Source organism: Silurus aristotelis (genome assembly GCF_946808225.1).
Source record: "Silurus aristotelis genome assembly, chromosome: 8".
Lineage (NCBI taxonomy): Eukaryota > Metazoa > Chordata > Actinopteri > Siluriformes > Siluridae > Silurus > Silurus aristotelis.
In genome coordinates this window covers 6056635-6075412 of record NC_139581.1, presented here as the reverse complement: position 1 = coordinate 6075412, position 18778 = coordinate 6056635, and the positions used below count along the sequence as shown (strand labels likewise).

Sequence of the window (18778 nt, the reverse complement as noted above, 5' to 3'; positions counted from 1 at the left end):
ATAATAATTATATGGAAATATATATTTATTTATATAAATATTAATATGATATTATTTTATAATATATAATATTATTATAATATTATATAAATTCATTCATTCATTCATTCATTTTCTTCCGCTTATCCGTAATTCGGGTCGCGGGGGCAGCAGTCTAAGCAGGCCCCCGCCTTCGACTGCTGCCCAATCCTCACAGCACCATCCCTTACGGTCCCTCCTGCAGGTGGTGAGCCCACGGGAAGATTATATAAATATAATATAATATTATAATATAATGATATTTATATAATATTTTAATATTATTATATAAACATAATATTATTATAATATGTTTATATAATATTATAATTTTATATAAATATAATGTTATATAATATTATTTATTTAATATATATTTGAGCAATTTGAGGTGACATTTAGCTTTTTTATTGTTCCCATGGTGAACTGGTGCCCACTGATAGTACAATAATGTTATCCTATACATTGGCTGGATGTTTGTGTGTTAGACATAAATTACATAAATTAAATTACCTTCTTAATTCACTTTATCCTGCTCAGAATTTCAGGAGATAATCCCTGATAGACTGGGCACAAGTAAAAGATATGGGGCATCACAACATAATTATTCACAATGTTCTTTATTTGTTTAAAATACAGTTTTCCAAAAATAAAAAGTTTTTCTAAAGTGTACAAAAATCCTTTTCTTATAACTCCAGGCAGCCTGCAATCACAGACACACGGTAATGATCAGTCTGTGTCACAGTGCAATCTGCTGACATGGTGATGTAATTCGGCTGGCTCTTACCATCTGTCTGGATGCTGTCTCCATGGCAACCACCACCTCCTCCTCCTCAAAAGCCTGAGATGACTGTCTTCACCTCCCCCATCCTATCACTGTAGACTATAGATGGCCCAGACTCCACCGTCTCGTTGCATCTCACCATGCGCCAGGTTTATTTTTTTCCTTTGCGTTTATCTCATCAGTCTCAGCTAGGGGCGGTGACTCCCACCATCCTGACCTCAGTGGGTGTGTGTCAGATCTGTTCCAGGAATTGATCTTAAATGGATTTTTTTTTCTATTCAAGATAAAAAAAAAACAGAGATGTGTCAGGTTTTTATTTACACTGATGGCATTTGAAAAGGTGCCCTTTATCCAGAGCGACGTACAGATGTGCTTTGAAGTCTTAATCAATAAATACGTCCTGATACTGGTTCAGAAGTACACTATCAGTCTCAAACCTCTTTTGAAGATACCTTGTGTGTTGCTGCTGAAGGTACTTAGCAACTTAAAGCTACTATAGTATGTGATGAAGGTTTTATGCTAACATTCATTATTCACGTACTTATCTTTAATACCTATATAAACCAAGTTAGAAGATGCAAGGAATGGTTTCTTATCAACACCCTGGGGTTCCATGAAATTACGGAGTAAGAACAGGAGCTTTAAAGATGGATTCAGACTGTAGTTAATGTCAACAGTCTGCTACACTGACTCACTACAGTTTGCATCTGATCACCATCACTGCACACCACAACATCATTTAGCTGTAATAAATGGACATTCGGTGCCACACAGATGAGGATGGGTTTCGCTCTTGAATCTGGTTCCTCTCAAGGTTTCTTCCTTATGTATCTCAGGGAGTTTTTCCTTGCCACAGTCTCCAGCAGCTTACTCATCAGGGACAAACTTACACTTATAAAGAACATCTTATTCATTCTTTATCATCACATTATTTGTGTAAATCTGCTTTGAGACAATGTTCATTGTTAAAAGCGCAATACAAATAAAAATGAATTGGAATAAAGCTGAAATACCAGGAGGAAACCGACAAGGATAAATAGGAAGAGGAAGAAAAACTCCACACAGACAATACCCCAAGCTATCAATCTTTAAAGTGATTCATTCTGTGATCAAAGATTCCCATTTTAAAATCCCTGCTGAAAAAAATCATCAGTATTCATTTTTGTGGATAAATCAGTTTTAAATTTTTAGCATTTAGCATTATTAAATCTTTTGGTTTCTGATTAAAAATTTATATATTTTAACAATAATATATAATTTTTTTGCTTCCATAACTGTCAATCTATCAACCACTGTCACCCTTGAATTTTAATTTAACTTTAATTGTTTTTTCTTTACCTTATTTAAAAAAACAAAAAAAAACAAAACAATATATGTGTGTGTGTGTGTGTGTGTGTGTGTGTGTGTGAGTGTGTGTGTGTGTGTGTGTGTGTGTGTGTGTATTTATTTATATACACACTATACACTATATACACTAATTATATTAATAAATGTATTAATATAAATTTAATTTTAAATATATTTTAATTACTAATTTATATATATATATATATATATATATATATATATATATATATATATATATATATATATATATATATATATATATATATATAAAATGGTTTTATATATATCTTTATATATATATATATATATATATATATATATATATATATATATATATATATATATATATATATATATATAAAGATTTTTCTACAGTTTCTACAGTCTAAGACAATTTAAATAATTTTTTCAATAGATCAGTTTTCAGTTTTCACATCACACCTGTATTCATGTTTTTCCTTATAGTTCAAAATCGTTCTGCAAAATTCGCTCAATACAAGCTGGATAAATGATTACACATACATTTATTTTTTCTAAATAGAATTTTGCATATTACATGATTTAATCTTTTGGTTTCTCATTACACATTGAATGAATTTTAGCTGTCGGTTTCACTCCACTATGGACTGAGCAACAATAAAGATTTGTCTTTGTGGTCTGACAGTAGGTGGGTTTGGTATTTGAATTATTCCTCACACATAGTCAGGATGCTCTGCCTCCAGTTTTACAACAGCTTGTTTTGCACACTTTTGCTAAGAAAAACCAACCCCCATCCACAAAACATTGGAAACCAGGACTATTGTTGGCATCGTGTGCAGCCTGATCACTGACTGACCCTAGAGAGTATGGGAGACCATCGGGGTCTTACTTCCTTTATCACAGATAATTACAACCCAAGTGGTGTAATGACCCCAAGCAACTCTCCTGCTGTCTGGGAAAGCTATTTAAACCTAATGGTCTGACAATGTAACCATTTCTTCCCCCAATTCATCAGACTCTTTAATACACCAAGACTCCTAATGAGCACTTTGTGATCCTGTGGGCTTGTGCTGTCTCACGTAGCTCTGTGTTGGTTTATGTAGGACCATGGTCCTGGAGGAGTGTTGTTTTATTTTGCTGTGTGTGCTGTATCAACTGTATACGGTTGAAATTATGGTGAAGCTGCTTGACTGTATGTTCCAGGATGTATACTGATTATCGATTATTGAAATGGAAACTACTCGCTTCAATTAAGGATGTGGAAAGTTCAAACTTCAACCCAAGAACCATGAGGATGGATTTAGACTGGAATTCATGTAAACATTTTCGTAGTGACTTGGAACTACAATCAGCAGGAACAGTTTGTACAGTGAACAACTTGATAAGCTCAACTATGATGAAACTCTAAAATAATTAGACATTCTGTACCACCCACATGAGGACTGGTTCCTTGTTGAGTCTGGTTCTTCTCAAGGTTCCTTTCTCATATCATCTCAGTGAATAACAGGGCTTCTCTGCTGGCCTAAACTCTATCAGAATCACTGACTTAATATTTTATATATTTTTGTCCATAAACATGTATTAAATTATTCCCAATAGTCTGTTTACATTAGTTTTTATCCAATCAGATTTCAGCCTTCACATCGCATGTTGCCAGCATCGAAAAAATCTGCCTTTAGCTTTTATAATCAGCAATGTGGGCACTTGTAGTTTACAGAACAATTAGCTTGAAGCCTGTTGCTTTAACCAATCATATTTGGAGTTGGTGACTCCAGGGCCATCTAGCAGGGATACGATAACGTCAGCATTTTCACGTCCCTTTAATTAAATGGTCAGAGAGCGCACTTAGAGCTCGCAAACTGCATCTGTAGCAAACTGCACAAGCTCAAATATATTCGCCTGGATTTGATATCTGTTTTTTTTTTCTTTTTATTCCACAATAGCTGACAGAAGTTTCCCTGGTGGTCTAGTGGTTAGGATGCGGCACTCTCGCCGCTGCGGCCCTTGTTCGATCCCCGGTTAGGGAACCAACCCCAGCCATTAGGGTTGCACAAGCCGTAGTGCCGGTCCCAAGCCCGGATAAATGGGGAGGGTTGCATTAGGAAGGGCATCCAGCGTAAAAACATGTGCCAAATCAAACATGCGGATGGTCCGCTGTGGCGACCCCTAACGGGAGAAGCCAAAAGAAAGTGGTTAATGGCTGACAGAGAGAAGACATTTATTTGGCCACAGATACACTTACAAGGACATTTACAAAATAGGAAATCGTGATGAAAACAGTGTTTAAGCTTTTTCATGAACCATTTACACTTTTGCATTTTCTTTCACGAAGAATTTACACACAAATATGCAATTTGCCTCCATTTCAAATCCTCTGGAAAACCGTAATGGGGACATTCTAAAACGTGACTTAATGCGACGAGACAGCGTTTTTTTAAAAGACAGAGCAATGAGTCCAGAATATAAACATATATAATATATAATGACATTGGTCAATGTTGTGCAATAATCTCAGTGCAATAATAATAATTAGTTACACGTACAATAACGTTTATCACTATTATTGTAGTCTGACTTTCTGTAATCTTTTTCTGTTACTTTGCTGCTACACATTTTATTTCCCTTAATATAAATATATGTATATGTATTTATATATTTTATTGTATTTGTACTTTAATCTTTACTTTGATCTTTTACTGTGAGCAACTGCAACCAAACAATTTCCCTTTGGCACCAATAAAGTATTTAGATTCTGATATCAGTGTTTAATCAGTGTTACGCATTTTTTACCCATTGACCATTAAGTCTTAAGTCTACAACGCTGTCTTATCGCAAGCTTTTTCCTTAAAAGTTTTCTATGGGAAAAAAACATGTTCATATTCAGGACTCATGTGCTTGTCTTTACATAGTATGCTTTATTATTAATGTGTATTCTGAGTTTGGTGACGAGGATGGACAGGATTAGAAATGAGTTTATTAGAGGGACAGCGCATGTTGGACGTTTTGGTGACAAGGTGAGGGAGGTGAGATTGAGATGGTTTGGACATGTGCAGAGGAGGGACATGGGGTATATCAGTAGGAGAATGCTGAGGATGGAGCCACCAGGAAGGAGGAAAAGAGGAAAGCCAAGGAGGAGGTTCATGGATGTGGTGAGGGAAGACATGCAGGTAGTTGGTGTGAAAGAGGCAGATGTAGAGGACAGGGTGGTATGGAGACGGATGATCGGATGAAGTTAAAATGCATAAGCTAATTTTATGAGGTGAATATTTATACTTCTGCTAGAGACGATGTATGTGGGCATTGCAGCTGTGGCTGCAGTGAAAGGAGATTTGTTCAATTGTATTCATTGGGTTTCTTGTATGTGATGCAGCGCTCTGTTATACTGCTTTGCTCTATAATATTGATGGATCCTATAGCCGTGGCATCATAATGATGGTATTGAGAGGTGGATTGATTAGATCTACTGAATAAACGTAAAGGCACAAAATGACTGAAATTTATATTCGCAATCTATTAATTAATGTAACTGTCTTGGGAGAATAGAAATCATTTTCCACAGCCTTGAGAGAGAGGAGAATGCTGTAGAAGTGATCAGGATTGAAGATGAATGCTTTGAGAAGGCCTGGGCGTTGGATTCATGGAGCCATATGCCTCTGCAGTATAGATTACAAGGGGAATATAGATACATATTTGCATATTCCAAACGACGCCATTTGATTGGATGTTTCCACGCCTTTGAGTGCGGCGTACGCAAATGATATTAAAGTAACCGCTTTAGCCACGCCTATATATTTTAATCCTCTGCTTCAATCTCGGCGCTGGAGACAGAGACGGAGAAAAAAAAGGGGGTGGTTCGGCGTTTTACACGGCGGCATTGTTGACTTTTCTGTCGGATTTGCAGCTCACACGCAGACGTTTCCTTGCCGCATTAAACGGGATGTCGACGCCGTTTTAACTCCGGATACATTTCCACGTAAGTTCATCTTTTCTTTGCGGTTTCCTTCAGCATCCCCCCCCCCCGCCCATTGCTGTTTCTTGGTCAGGCTGAATCGTGTAATATTTGTCGGCTGACGTTAAAGAATCGGCGTCGCAAAATGGTCGCGGATTTCTTTCTATAACAAAACACAAACCTGTTCACGGTTTTACACTTAATTAAATGTCCATGCATCATCTTTCAGCATCATTTGGTCTTTTGTTATTCATTCATTCATTCATCCATTCATTCATTCATTCATTCATAGGATATTCGTCAATAGCCGTGTGTTGCCAGGTTTTGACAAAACCAACGCCATTTAATGGGCAATAAGAAATCCTATTGTAATAATAATGTTTTAATAATGGTCTGTATTTTGGTTAAAATGTAATCTAAATACATATTGCGTTGACTTTAAGATGATTACAATAATACTGATCAAACATTTGATAGTACAACAGTTCACCTGTGCACAATATGGGTGTAGGCCTTCTAATATATTGCATTGCATAGGAATAATGGTTCCTGGGGCTGCTAGTGCATGCTGGGAAATGATCAGTCATGCATGCTCTCCTGTGGTGTTCTATTGGGGTTCTCCGGTTTCCTCACACTATGCGTGTGAGATCGTTTTTTCTTTTTTACTAATTCGAGTTTAGCAGCCTTATTAAATCCATGTCTAGATTCAGAATCTGGATGCACATTTTCTAGATACTACAATTAATTTGTTTAAGGTTGTGGTGGATCTGGAGCCTGTCCTGGAACATGGGACACAAGGCTGAAATCCACACCAACCATAGCAGGCCATCTGACAAACCCACACTCAGCACATCTCGGGGGAATTTATCGCATCCATCTACCAGCACGTGGATGTGAAATGGCAGGAAACTCGGAGGAAAATCATGTGGTCACGGCGAGAACGTGCAAAACCTCAGCTCCGGATCGTACGCAAGGCAGAGGAGTTAAGAGATAGTGAAACTACCTACTGTACTGTCCTTCCATTTGAGAGAATTCCTTTTTCTACAGTGCAGAGGAGTTTGATGGATAGTGGATTCTTTTTTTTTATATCCGTAGATAGACTGGATCGTACTTGCCGATAACCGATTAATCAAACGATATATTTTTAAATAGATCCTTGATTTAAAAAAAAAGACACTCCATGCTAAATAGTATTAAACTTTTATTACAAAAATAAAAAAAGAATAGAAAAAAAGACAAATAAAACATGGCATTAGTCATTAGTCTTTAGAGACAACCCGGAAAAACTATCAGTATGGATTTTTGCCTATAGTTCCCGCAATTAAATATGGGTGCCAATTAATCTGCTAAACGGATGAATCGTCAACTTTTAGTGCATAAGAATGGGCAGAGATGGGTGCATACATGAGGCTGATATCCCATGCCAGGATATTGTCATAATGTTCCAAATATATATTGGAATTGGAAAGTCAATTCATCACATTTCTGATTTCATTTTATAAGCTTTTATTGTTTAGTTTTTTTTAGTGCACATAAAATGGTGTTTTATCATTTTTTTTTCTGATACATTCCCTAAAATTGAACTTTTAGCCATTTGGACTTTGGAGCCATTTGCACAAATGATACATAACATGAGATTGCAAACAATCGAATAGAACATGAGGTGGGGCAGGATGGGGTTGTTCTGCAATGAGTGAAGATTTTGTTGCATTACACAAGTTTATGAAAGGTTTCGGCCTCCTGTCACTCTCTTGATGCTTTTGAAAATTGCGTAGTAAACAGTGTGAACTTCAGTGTGAATGTTGGCTGAAGCCACTGGGATATTATTTGCTGATGGTTAATCAGTTAGTTTACATCCGGGTTCACCAAAAGTCCCACACAACCAAATAACTGAAGAAAAAAAAAAAGTAACATTTAATAATAATAATAATTTTTTTTTTTATATATTCTACTTTCAGAGAAAAATGTAACCTAGTTAAATAAACATGACTGAACAAAACGTATACTGACCCAATCTAAATCTAAATGTTTGCAATTCAGTTCCTGTCTTCTACCTCAAATAAATGAAATTTATTATTTCTACATATTTCTTTCTCGTAAATCACTTATCTGCTTTTACACTCATACACTTATACACTCACACACACACACACACACACACACACACACACACACACACACTACAACCAACACACTCATACATTCACACACACTTACACTCACTTTCATACAGACACACACTATTGTGCACTCATACACACACACACTTTCATTCATATATATATATATATATATATATATATATATATATATATATATATATATATATATATATATATATATATATATATATAATTATACACATACACACACACACACACACACACAGCTGCAACTGATGATGATTTGATAATCAATTAATCAGGTGATTATCATTATGATTTTTTTTTATTAATCGGATAAAATGTATTCATTTTTTTCTGATTTAGATGTTTTGCTTATTATAACTATAACACTAATTTGGGATATTAATGTATAAAAGTGAACTTAAAAAAAACTGCAAAAGCCACATACTGAGTTTAACTAGCTTCATTTTTGACATTTTAAAGCTTATACTGACTGCTCGCTGAGGAGTCTTTTTTTTTTTTTTTTTTTTTTAACAAATTTCCTTATCCTGGGTTGTTTCTTTCTGTTAAAAAAAAATAAATCAATGTAAAATTATAAATTGTTTCGGCAAATTGTTCAATTTTGAAGCTATAAGCATCTAGAATATATAATGAATGAAATTATATATGCATAAATTAAACATGCAAACATTGAAAACAAGCATTTAAACGTAGTAAATCACGCTTGATGGCAGAAGTTAACTGTTGTATTATCCAAATGCTATAAAAAGAGGACGGAATAGAGAAACGCAGCAAGCTAACAGACTTAATAAAAAAAAAAGGAGCTAAATATGAATCGGTGTACAAATGCCTAAGCATTTGCTGAAAACCACACGAGTGGTGTATTGTCATGCGTGTGCATTGCAACTCGTATTTCTAGAAACATATTGATCCTTTCCAAACATTTGGATGGCATCAATCGCGGATCATTATAACGTTGTGTGTAAAAAGACCACAAATTTCTCTGTTGGTTGGTTATATTGCAGCTCTGTCAGCATAAAAGTAAAAAACAAAACAAAAGAAAATGTGCATCAGAAACGTTTGTATTATTTATTTTTTTTAAATGGGGAAAAAAAAGATTTGTATATAATAAGTAGATGCGCTATACTTTTATTTAAAAAGTAATAATTTGTGACCAATATTTTCTGTAGATTGATTTCTCCTCGCTAAAACACTATTTCTCAAGCGTGTTCTCTCAGCACCGCTGCTGCTACGTGAATGACGTATCGCAGCACTACGGAGACCAAGGCGTGTCCTGAGACATAGAATACAGATTTACATGGCAGAGGTAGAGCTGCATCTTCCTGCAGACAGAACAAGAAAGGAATGTCTGGGTTAAATTAATAAAAATTTTTTTAGTTTGTTTGTTTGGGAAAGGGCTATGCATTAGAAATCAGTAGACACTTAAGTAAATTTGCTGTCTGTCTGAACCTAAGAAATAAGTGAGCTACGCTTCATATCGAATTACATGGCATCATATTTATTTTTGCATTGAATCGCATTTTTATTTAATCGGAATCGGATCACACTGCATCATCATCGAGGTGAATCGCATCAACCTCAATTATAGAGATGCACATCTCTAATGTGTACACGTCCCACCTCACGTCCCACCTCACAAAGATTATGGACCTTTTAAAGAAGTAGCTGCCGAACTCGCAAACATCCCGTACCATCTAGAGACGTGCCAATTGGATCCCAATTAATATGTGGAGTTTTGACATTGGACCTCCTGGAGTGTTTAAAGGTTCTGGCATGGAGGAGCTGGTGTTGGATCTGTGGTGATCGCAAATGTTGAGCTATTTTATGAGTTGCTCAGTAGCTCCTAGTTTTATAACCACAATGACTGTAGAAAGAACATTATCTATAATCACACACTCCAGTGCTCATGTTAGTTCTCACTCTCCAGTGTTCTGTATTGCTTCAAGACTATAATCAGTATTGATGTCACCCAAATGAGGATGGGTTCCCCTTTTGAGTCTGGTTCCTCTCAAGGTTTCTTCCTCATAACATCTAAGGGAGTTTTTCCTTGCCACAGTCGCCACGGCTGCTCATCAGGGATAAATACACACCATTCACCTTCACTGTTAAATTCTGTAAAGCTTCTTTAAGACAATGTCTGTTGTGAAAAACGCTATAGAAATAAACTAGACTTGACTTGACGTCATTGTGTGGATAGCAATAGGACGGCAGTAGGTGCTGTGATGGCACGCATGTTTTGGTGTTTTAGTATTTAAGAACTCCTTTATGCTAAGTGTGGTGTGAAAAATGATTAATGAGAAGCAGAAAAATATCTAATTTTGTGCTTCGTTGCTCATTCAAACAAATAAAAATCCCAAAATGCAGATTATTAAGTCTAACAACCAACCATTTAGCCAGAAAACGAGCAAATGAATCCTGCTTCTTTTTATGAGCTCATTCTCAGGACTGCTTGAGGTGCAAAGGAGAACCAACTAATGACACGAAAATGTACATTTTGATTTGTAAGTGCAAAAATGGTAGCAAAGTGATCATTTAATCAAACTTTGCACATATAATAATGTCAACCTTAAAGTAAAATACAGAAAAATATTGCTATTTTGAATATCGCATTGGCACTTTGCATTTAACGTGAATTTGACATTTATGTAAAGGTGCTTTGGGAAAATGTCATGTTAAAAGTGTTATACAAATAAAATTAAATTGCACTTTTAGTATTTGACCTTTTGTGCACAAGATTATATGCACAAAGACTGCATGTAGAATATATGTCTAGCTTTTCCCTCCCCAAAATATTTTCCCACAATTATGTTGTTAAAAGCTAAAAATTGTTTTGGGCATGCCCCCCCCCCCCTTTTTTTTTTTTTTTTGTTGTTGTTAATTTCCTTTTTTGAATTTGACTTGTCAGCTTGATATTTAGTTTAGAGGGTAGCTAGCTTTGGGTAGCCTTCAAACAGGTGAATTGACTAATCCTGACCGGTTCATCCTGTTTCCTGCTATTAAAGCTACGTGATTAAGTGAACTTAAGAACAGATTCTTTTGACACCCACTGAAGGTTTAATAAAGAGGTAACACAATGATGTTTTTACCGTTTTATGGTTGTAGCGCAATGAATGAACATGTATAATGAGAATCGGTGAGGGAAAATATGAAACGGATTTGAAATTCCTGCAGGGACCGAACCTGCACTCATCTCCCACCGTCTTACATGTATGGTATTTGGTAGATGCCCTTATCCACAGGGACTAACAAAAGTGCTTGGATGTCTCAATCAAAAAATACATTCTAATGCTAGGTTAAGGAACTGCTGTAAGAGGTACATGATTTGAAGACTTCAAAACCCCACCTGTTTGAACATCAAGTCCACCACTTAGGTGCCAGAACAGAAAGTCTTAATTCAGGTCTTCCTTCTACCCAAAGAGATGACACATTTTGACCTCGGTGAGTTCAAGCTACTACAAAGAGGAAGGAAATCACAGCCACCTCAATGGCAATGTTTCTTTTGTTAGCAAAAAGCTAGTCAGCTAACCGTAAGAGCGATGTACATTTCTCTTCCTAAACATTAAAACGGAGAACCGTGTAATCAAAGTTTTAACTAGAGGTCGAAACGATAGTGGGTTTAATCGATAATGATGGCTAGGTTAGATTGTATTTGCCGACTAATCAACAATAATCGATAGTTTTTAAAATGGATACTGAATTTGAAAAACAAAAAGAAAAAAAAAAGTAAAAAAAAAATTAATTAAAATTAATTGCTCTGGACTTTGTGAAGACATTTAAAAATGGTAATTTTGAGCAAGACTAACATTACTAAAGTTAATAAATGCTTTAAAAGTATTGTTTAATTTTAAAATGTACTAATATTTAGAAATTAAGCTCAATAATATTTTCTGTTAACTGTAGAACTAACATGAATGAGGTATAGCGTTTTGTCTCGTGAGCAGGTCAGTGATTCGCCTCTAGAGGCCACTCTCGTTATGTATTATGACAGCAGACTTTCTCGGCTGCTCCAGCGCTGACGCAACCCGGAAAAACTATCACTATGGATTTTTGCTTATAGTTTCATTTCATAGTTTAATTGACAAAACCAATGAATCGTCTGACCTCTAGTTTTAAGGTCTGAATGTTGGTCAATATAAAAGGGAAACACTTGTACCGTATTATTTTAAGCATTCATTTATAGTTTGTTCTGCTAATATGATAAGTCAATTTCTATGCATTTTATTAGCTGCAGTTCTGCTTATTATGGCTTCCACTAGCTTTTGGAGTGCGTTTGTGAAGATTTGGAGATCATTCAGTCACAAGGGTGTGAGTAAAGCCAGGTATTGATGTAGGTGAGGTAAGTATTGCCTGGGGTGCAAGCAACATTTGAATTTATCCCAAATTTGATTAGTAGGGTTGAGGTCAGATTTTTATAGCAGACCACTCAAGATCTTCTATTTCAACTCATGTAAAGCTTATATTCATGGAGCTGACTTTGTTCACAGGAGCATCAAGGCATTTCACATATGGAGGGTGAATACCATTTTACTAAAGCAAGCTCCAAACCTCTACACTACAACTGCGCACCTACAGCAACCAATATTTGTCCAATAATATAACAAAAACGTGAATAAATGTGAATAAAATACAACCTACTAATATGCACCGCTCCTCAGAGGCTGTATGCCAGTGGTACCACTTGTAATCACTGGTCTGGAAGTGGTGAACAAACCCATTCCCAGGCTGAGACAAGCTAATTAGCTTCAGGGTTGGGTGACCTCTCCTCACAATGTCTAGCTTTTCTTGAAAATAAATTTGTAAGCATTTCTGAGATCAAATCAGTTTATCATAAAAAAAGTCTGATGTATTAATGTGTGCAGAGCTACAGATGTGTTTTGCCAGTCGAACTTGGCTGTAATAGTTTCCCTCTGACCAACTAATCAGAGGACAGAAAAATGTTGACTCTATTCTGGGCCAGCTAGCTGCCCTGTGAGGCAAATATTAAATCTGATTGGTAAAAGAAACAGACCCATTGCTAATGCAGTCGGTGTTCCAAATCATCCCAAAGGTGTTTTAAATAGTGTTGAGGTCAAAGCTCTATAGCAGGCCACTCAAGAACTTTCACTCTAACCCTTGTAAAGCGCATCTTCATGGAGCTGGCTGTGTGCACAGGTTTGGGTCTCCTAGTTCAAGTGAGGGAAAAAGAAATTACATTTATTAAATTTAGGTACTGAGCTAAATCTTCTACTACACCCAAGTGAATCCCAAACCAACACATCCATCTTTTCATGAAGCTGGTTTTTGGGCACAGGAGCATTGTGATGCTGGAACAGGTTTGAAGGGCCGCATGCCCCAGGATTTTTGTCTGTATAGTGTATCTACCTCTGGTCAAGCATGTAATTTAAAAGGTAAAACTGTTTTTGTCTACTCAATTTGACCATTATACCTGATTTGTGTTTGAATTAAGGGAACATTTGCCTCATAAAGCTTTCAGGAGATGTTTAGAGATCCAGAAACCCGTTTGTTTTCTGACTAGAGGAAGCTTTGACTATGAATCGAGGTTATGACGTGATTAGGCTGGTGGTCTGTTTTAGCAGAAAGCAGGCAGTGTATCACGGATTAACCTCGGTTTATTCTTTCTTCGTCCATGAATGTTAAAGCCTGGGTGGAATTCTGATTAAACCCCCCCCCCCCCTGGCAGAGATCGTCATTCATTCTGACTAGTAAACAGCTTTTAATTTATACTCTGAAGTGCAAAAGTTTGCACCCCTTGATTTTTGGGTTTAAAAACAATTTCTTTTTTGCCAAAAACAGTCATGGAAAGCTCTTTCACAAATATTGCTATTAAATAAATGAACTAATAAATAAACTGTAAAAGAAAAACTTATTGTATTAATGTCTTAATAGTCACTGCATGACTGCTGAAGTGAAAATGAAAAAAAGTCAATCCGAGGAACTGAAATATGTGTAAAAGTTATACTTGAACATAATGCAAAATGTTATTGAATTCTCGAATCTGATTGGTCAGAAGCTTTTGATTCTTTTACAACAGTGTCTGACGAGATTTCTGGAAGCGATTACAAGCGATTTTTCTGTTAACATGGTCATATTTTTTAGTTCAGTTTAGAGTCTCCATTGTCGGTGCTTTGTAGCAGTCAGAGTTACCGATTAGACATCCGATGGGATTCTGGATAAAAAAAAAAAAAAAAAAAAAAACACAATGTAAAATAGTATGTAGTATCATGACGATGTACTAAATGTGAAATATTAATATATTCATCAATAAATATAATTAATAAATAATGATTTCAATATAGCGCTCTCCGTGCAGCGCACAGTCTAGTCTCGTCAGTGTTTCGCCTCTAGTGACCTTTCTAGTAATGACAGTGGACCTTTTTAGACACTCCAGCGCAGATGCAACCCGGAAAAACTATTGGCATGGATTTTTGCCGATAGATCTAGAGATCAATTGTTGGTGCCAGTTAATGAGCAAAACCGATGAATCTGTCGACTGCTACGGTCTAAGTTTTACCCTGAGAGACGGTGGGACCAGTCGTAGAGAAGGTGTAGAGGACCGCGGAAGAAGGTAAGCGGTTAGGTGTTGTGGGAGAGTCTAGGAAAGTCCTGCAGCTGCATTTTGGAACATTTGCTGAGGTCGAATGTCTTTCAGAGGCAGACATGTCAGGAGTGAGTTGTAGTAGTCCAGACAAGTTCTCCTTTATTACATAAGAGATTGTACAAGAGAAATAGAAATTTTTTTTCTACACGGCAATCGTGTAATTCAGGCAGCACGTTGTCTGCTCTTTGCCTGCTCCTGGTTGTGCTGTGCTGCAGTAAGCTGCAGATGCTGCAGAATCCTTTATCTACCTCAGACACGCCTGCGTAATAATCGACCTAATGCGCAGAACAATCAGCTGATTGATAAAAAATGCCAAAAATCTATCAATCTGTTGACCTGTTTTTATTTATTTATTTATTTATTTATTTTTTAATAATCAAGTGCAAAAACTTGCTTCCCGGTTGTCATGCCAGAATAAATGTGCTCTTTTATGGTATTTAGACACTAAAAACATAGATCACATGCTTACAAAGTTTGCAAACAAGAGTTTACTGTCACATGGATGAAACCGAACACCTGACCTTTTACAGAGCTGAAATTTCAAAACATGCCTGGAGCTGGGGTCTTTCGTCCAGAGACTGTCCAATTTCTGTGGGTTTTTTTTTTTACATAGAAACAAAAGGAACATGTGTCTTAAACAATAAAAGATTCAGGGTTTCAGTTTTTGGAGAGCTTGTATAAGCCTGCAATACCTTCTGGTTATTAAGCTGAACAGCACTTTGTTGACAATGAATAGAGGAAATAATTTGCTCAGCTGCCTAACAGATTTCTCTTTCTCGCACACACACACACACACACACACACACACACACACACACACACACACGTGCACACTGATCCGCCCATCTATTCCACTTTATAACACGCATATGAGCAAAAGTCTGTGGACACCCAACCATAAGATTTGTATTTTTTGTTTTTTTCCATTCCCCATTTATTCCCCATTTACTGTTTTAATAACCTCCACTCTTCTGGTAAGATGTTCCACTGGATTTCAGTGTGTGCTTGTAGATATTTCTGTTCATTGATACAGCTGAGAAGTTGAAGGTTGATGGCTAAAGGGCACAGCAGTGGCTGGGATTGGAACTCATAACCTTCATAAACCTTTTCTGTATTTATATTTAATTTGAAAATATTTTTTTTTTTCCCCTGTCATTTATTAGATGAATTTTCCAGAAAAACAGTTTTCTCACAAGATTTTTCCAGTCACTTCTGTGTACAAAACCCAGGCACTTTTTTGCTATATGTATGTGAAGCAACTCTATACAAGTGTTCATTTGGTTCAGTTAAAGTTTGCTTATTAGAAAGCTGAATTTTCGCAGTGATTTCGCACATCTGGCAATTAAATGCATCCGTGTGGAAACATGGCAAAAGTCCAGATAATCAGCGTAATTTAAAACACCATAACTTTTTATAATTATTTCAAAACATTTAACTTAATTCATATTTTGTGTTGATTTTGGTTTCACTAATAATAAACATTTGAATTGAGCATCCATATTTTTCCATGCGCATGTTAAATAGAGTATTAAAAACGTGAAGAGTTTTAATTTAGGGTAGATTTTAGAACAGATACAAATCTGTGGTTTAAGTTGCAATTAATCACAAGTTAACTCATGACAATCATGCGATTAAATATCTGAATCGATTGACAGTCCTAAAATAAATAAATAAATATTATTATTATTATTATTATTATATAAAATGCTTTTTGCACTGCTATACAGTACTGACAATAAGGGATAAATGACAATTGCATATTTAAATTCAGCTGCTCCATTTTAGTGTGTGTGTGTGTGTGTGGTGTGTGTGTGTGTGTGTGTGTGAGAGAGGAAAAGAGAGAGAGCAAGGGTGAGCTCTGGGTGCATTGTTGTTGTGTGATTATTATTATTATTTAATTCCCCCCCTCCCACATAAACAATGGAGGAGAAATGTTTATTTATTTTTCTCTCTCTGTTTTTCTTGGTGCCTTCTCTCTCTCTCTCTCTCTCTCTCTCTCTCTCTCTCTCTCTCTCTCTCTCTCGCTTTTTCTGTCTTTGTGTCTCTTTTCAGTCTCTCTCTTTCTCTCGTGTCGGTCTCTCTTGCTTTTTTCTGTTTTCTTTTGGTCTCTCTCTCTGGCTCTCTATCTCTTACTGCAAAGAACAGCTGTCTCGCAAACAAGCTCTTCCTTTATCATAAGTCACTCTCTCACACACACACACACACACACACACACACAGAGACACACACACAGAGACAGGTGCTGCCTCTGTGTCTGTCCCTCTCATATTCTCTCCTACACACCGCTCCCTCCCTTCACAGCGAGACCTGCAGGAAGGAACAGAGAGGGTTTTTGGGAAGTGCCATTTTAAGGTTTCCTCCTATTTCCCCATTTTCTGAAACGTTAAGCTAACAGCATTCACACTCTGCACTCTGACCACCGGCATTTTATTAGCTAGACAAACAAAGAGCCAGAAAGGGAAAAAATCGGGAGGGAGGGAGGGACGGACGGAGGGCGAAACAGCCGCAGTGGAAGCGTGGACACGTTCCTCTGCTGTCTCAAACAGCTTTCATTAAGAGATCACCCATTTTTTTCACTGTGTAATAGAGGACAGAGCGGTGCCTGGTCTCCAAGAGGAACTACGTCTTTGTCATGCTAAGAGCACATAGGGTGGGTGAGTGACTGTGTAGTGTGTGTGTGTGTGTTTGTGTTGTCACCGTTTTTACCGTCCCCGGAGCGTGGCCTCTTATTGCAACGCAGATGATTTCAAGCCCTCCCTGTTTTAATTTAATCTCTGCTACAGGCATGTTTGTAGCTCCGGTTTAAACACCCGTCAGCTCCCTGTCGGCCGTCTGGCTTTACGTTTCAGATTTACACCAGTGTTTACGCTGCAATTGTTTTCCTTTTGTGTTAGTTCTCCATTAAACGCCCAGATGTTCTCCTTTACGGATTCGGGGCTGAGCTGCAGTACAATGTGGGTGTTGCTTAGTGGTGTGTGGGTGTTGCTTAGTGGTGTGTGGGTGTTGCTTAGTGGTGTGTGTGTGTGTGTGTGTGTGTGTGTGTGTGTTTTTTTCGGATTATATGAGAAATGTGTGCGATTCTTTTGGATTGTCTCGGGAATGTGTGGATTATGTGATGTATTCTGGATTGTCTCGGGAATGTGTGGATTATGTGGTGTATTCTGGATTGTCTCGGGAATGTTGGATTGCTTTTGGATTATCAGATGAATGTGTGGCGTATTGAGAGAATTCTGGATTATATACAGGAATGTGTATCAAGTGTGTAGAATACTTTAGAATTATCTGAGGTATGTGTGGAGAATAGGAAATATTTCAGGATTATCATAGTAATGTTTATGGAAAACCTGAATTATTTGAGAAAAGTGTGTAGTATGTGGAATATTGCTAGATGATCTGAGGAATGTGCGAATGTAGAATACATCATGATTATCTGACGAATGTGTGGTGTATGGGGATTGCTTTTGGATTATATGAGGCAGTATGTGTGATTCTTCAGGATAATCTACGGAATGAGTATGAAAATTGAGTATTATGTGGTATATTTCTTTAATATGTTGGGGATTCGTTTGGATTATGTGGAATATTGATGAATTAGCTGAGGAATATTTGTATATTATGTGGAATATTTCTGGATTATTTTTTAATTATGCATGGAGAATGTGGATTACTTCAGGATTATCTGAGGAATGTGTGGAGAATGTTGTATGCTTCAGGATTATTTGAGGAATATGTGGAATACAGGGAATTAGTCTGAATTATATGAGGGGATATCTATGAAGTCTGTAGAATGCTTCGGGATTATCTACGCAATGTATGTGGATTATTTTTGGATTATTTGCAGGAATATGTATGTAGACGCTTCAGGATTATCTAAGAAATGTGTGGAGTGTGGGTATTCTGAATTATCTGGGGAATATGAAGGATGCTTCAGTATTTGTGGATTTTCTGAGGATTGT

At 36.7% G+C, this 18778-nt stretch overlaps 1 protein-coding gene and 1 long non-coding RNA gene across 8 annotated transcripts in view; one reads left to right on the top strand and one right to left on the bottom strand.

Annotated features, from left to right (window-relative positions):
- Positions 1–469: 469 nt before the first annotated feature.
- LOC310729749 lies at positions 470–17769 on the bottom strand. Its single transcript, XR_014534650.1, has 3 exons — positions 17520–17769; positions 806–1076; positions 470–584 (listed from the first exon to the last, which is right to left on the bottom strand). It is a non-coding gene; the product is annotated as an uncharacterized lncRNA (long non-coding RNA).
- Positions 5932–18778, top strand: part of trim3a (tripartite motif containing 3a) — a 33498-nt gene continuing 20651 nt past the window's right edge. For 3 of the 7 annotated variants that reach the window (XR_014534587.1, XR_014534588.1, XM_083547885.1), the window contains exon 1: positions 5932–6101. The gene's annotated coding sequence lies outside the window, so the exon portion shown is untranslated. Of the gene's footprint in view, positions 6102–17079; positions 17477–18778 lie in introns of those variants that run through there. The other 4 variants (XR_014534589.1, XR_014534590.1, XM_083547886.1 and 1 more) reach the window with 2 other exon arrangements.